The sequence below is a fragment of the Oncorhynchus masou genome, chromosome 28 (assembly GCF_036934945.1).
Source record: "Oncorhynchus masou masou isolate Uvic2021 chromosome 28, UVic_Omas_1.1, whole genome shotgun sequence".
NCBI classification, from domain to species: domain Eukaryota; kingdom Metazoa; phylum Chordata; class Actinopteri; order Salmoniformes; family Salmonidae; genus Oncorhynchus; species Oncorhynchus masou.
The window spans coordinates 70,861,465-70,865,380 of NC_088239.1; positions in this window are offsets into that span (position 1 = coordinate 70,861,465).

Sequence of the window (3,916 nt, forward strand, 5' to 3'; positions counted from 1 at the left end):
CAAACACACTATCCATAAATTATGGGTTATTAAATAATAAGTAAGTAAAATTACAATCATAATTGGTACAACCCTTTCATCATGATGGTGTGGTTAGTTCCTAGTACCCTGCAGGCCTTCTGAGTTCCTCCCTACAGTACTCCTTCCTGATTCAGTCTCAGTCCATGTGTGCATCCCAAATAGCACCCTATTCCCTTCAGAGTGCACTACTTTTCACCTGTGGCCATAGGGTGGCATTTGGGACACAAACCATAACAGTAACAGAACATAAATGTATGAGCTGTGACATGAAAACACTTTAGCCTCAGGTTGACGTAATGACTCACTCTAGAGATCTATAAGTCACTGATTTAAAGATAAATCCATTTCATTTCCTGAGGCTCGCGTTGGGATGAGAAATGGCCGTATCTTTATCGCCCTGCTCTGCGACGCAGAGTTTGCACCAATTTCAGCTGCTGTAAATCAAACAGGTTAGAGAAATAGCAGAACACAATGAGATAGAAGCAACCCAGTCCTTGGCTAACCTTGATTGTCTATTTGTGTGTGTGCATGTGTGTGTGTGTGTGTGTGTGTGTGTGTGTGTGTGTGTGTGTGTGTGTGTGTGTGTGTGTGTGTGTGTGTGTGTGTGTGTGTGTGTGTGTGTGTGTGTGTGTGTGTGTGTGTGTGTGATAAACTTATTAAAACTCAGGCTGGTGCGTGCTTTTATATTCTCTATGTAATCTTCTCTTTCAAAGGTAAGTACATTGTGTAAAGTACAATAAGAGTATTTAGGCTTTCCTGTGTCTTGATTTGGGGCCACAGTCTCTTATCAAGGAAGCTACATGTTTACATGTGATTTAACCAAATGTGTGTGTTCAGAAATCAATCGGTTGGCGTTGCCAGTGGTATAATATATGTGAACATGAGGATCCTTGTTTGTGTGTGTGTGTTTATGTCTGTGTGTGCACCTGCGTGTACAGTATACACATGTGTGTATATGTCCTTGAGTAGGGCTGTAAACCGCTGAATGCTGATCTTAACACTACCAGCTCCACACATACACACACACACACACACACACACACACACACACACACACACGTTGAATAAATGGTTCAATATGTAAAGCAGCAGTGAGCTAGCAGAAGGTCCCTACAACAGCACCAGCCCAGTAATATACACACTGTCCACAGAGGAGGTTAAATAATGATAATGATTCATACTCAACCACAACACAAAATAGGCTCTTCAACACTCCCATCCATCACGCATATAAAGCCCTATACTTGCGTGCTTGCGTGTGTGTCTGCATACTTCTGCATTCGTTTTTCATTTCATTTTTAATTCTCACGCTTCACTGAGATTTGATCATTTATTTCAATCAGAAGAGGCTTCAAATATATTTCCTCTCCCTTTTTTACCTTTGTGCAGCCTGAGACAATAAACAATAGAAGGGCCCTTTGCTCCAGTAGCTTCTAGCTACTAGTTACCTGTCATTTGCATTCTCCTGGGGTGTCACGGCTGTAAGACTGGTTCATTAGTGGAATACACCTCCCAGCCTTGTAATCTAATAGGCACTAATTAACAGATACACAGATGAGGTGATCGAGGTCGGAGGTTAGAGGTCAAGGGAATAGAGCCTCTGCTCTGCTCCGCTTGATGGTTGAAAGGGCCCACTTAGTCAGTGAGAACGTTGTTTAGAGGCCTGCATACACACTCAGACACACACACAAACTCACACACGCATGCATGCACGAACATGCAGGCAGGCAGGTAAGCAGACACACACCAACACACGCAGGCAGCCAGGCAGCCAGACAGGCACACACATTCACACCTCTCATTGCATACCAACAAGGAGCTGATTATTCCTGTTTGACATTGGCTGGTTCAGGCTCACTCACTGAACAACAGAGAGGGAGTCAAGGTGTGTGATTTACTGTTCTCGCTCCCAGTCTCTCTCAGTGAAGTGTTTTCTATTTTCTATTTTTTATTTAACCTTTATTTAACCAGGTAGGCTAGTTGAGAACAAGTTCTCATTTACAATTGTGATCTGGCCAAGATAAAGCAAAGCAGTGCGACACAAACAATAACACAGAGTTACACATGGAATAAACAAGTGTACAGTCAATAACACAATAGAAAGGTCTATATAGAGTGTGTGCAAATGGAGTGAGGCGGTAAGGCAAGAAATAGGCCATAGTAGCAAGTAATTACAATTTAGCAGATTAACACTGGAGTGATATATGTGCAGATGATGATGTGCAAGTAGAAATACTGGTGTGAAAAACAGCAGAAAAGTAAATAAAACAATATGGGGATGAGGTAGGTAGATTGGATGGGCTATTTACAGATGGGCTGTGTACAGCTGCAGCGATCAGTTAGCTGCTCGGATAGCTGATGTTTAAACTTAGTGGGGGAAATATAAGTCTCCAGCTTCAGTGATTTTTGCAATTCATTCCAGTCACTGGCAACAGAGAACTGGAAGGAAAGGCGGCCAAAGGGGGTGTTGGCTTTAGGGATGACCAGTGAGATATACCTTCTGGAGTGAGTGTTACGGGTGGGTGTTGTTGGGACTGCTTCCCAGAGGAAACAGGAAATGGAAACATATAAGCCAGACACACAAAAACATCAGCAGCATCACAACACAACACAATTAGCACAACACATCACAAGTAGCACAACACATCACAACAAATCAGAACACATCAGAACACAATACATCACAAGTTGCATAGCACATCACAACACATCACAAGTAGCACAACACATCACAACACGTCAAATCACAAGTAGCACAACACATCACAACACAACACAAGTAGCACAACACATCACAACACATCACAACACAAGTAGCACAACACATCACAACACAAGTAGCACAACACATCACAACATGTCAAATCACAAGTAGCACAACACATCACAACACAACACAACACAAGTAGCACAACACATCACAACACATCACAACACAAGTAGCACAACACATGACAATACAACACAAGTAGCACAACACATCACAACACAACACAACACAAGTAGCACAACACAACACAAGTAGCACAACACATCACAACACAACACAAGTAGCACAACACATCACAACACAACACAAGTAGCACAACACATCACAACACAACAATACAACATCACAACAGCACAACAACACAACAACACAACATCACAATCCTACCAGACCAGATCAGAGCCCCTGTGGCTTTACTTAACACATTAGAGCCCCTCTGATCTGCCTGTGATCAGACAGACTTTCTCTTTCCTCTGGAGGGGAGAAGAGAACTCAATGTTAGAGGCTTTAGATGAAATGCCACAATAACAACCCTCAACCGGTTCTTCACAAAGTTTCCTCAAAGTTTCAACAACACATAACAATATTGGAGACACAAACACCTACTGGATAAGCCTGCAGGCCTGTAATGTAGATAACACTCTCATAAGAGACATTATACACATGATGAGATGAGATGTGAGTGTGTGCCTGTGTGTGTGTGTGTGTGTATGTGTGTGTGTGTGTGTGTGTGTGTGTGTGTGTGTGTGTGTGTGTGTGTGTGTGTGTGTGTGTGTGTGTGTGTGTGTGTGTGTGTGTGTGTGTGTGTGTGTGTGTGTGTGTGTGTGTGTGTGTGTGTGTGCGTGTGTGTGTGTTTGTGTGAGCGAGCACATTTCATCTCGTAACCGCTGCACTACTTTTCACGTTTGGTGGCATGCAGAACAGACCATGGCCTTGGTCTCAGGGTATTTGCCCCCTGGTTAACCATTAAGGAATGTGGTCCTGCCTCCACTGTAACTCAATAAGTGTCCTCTGTTAGCTAAACAAGATAAGTGTGCTATCTATTAGCATCTCCCAATGACAGTAAATCTGCCAAACACAGAGGGTTTCACAGTGTTACAGATCATCGATCAAAACTGTTTTGAC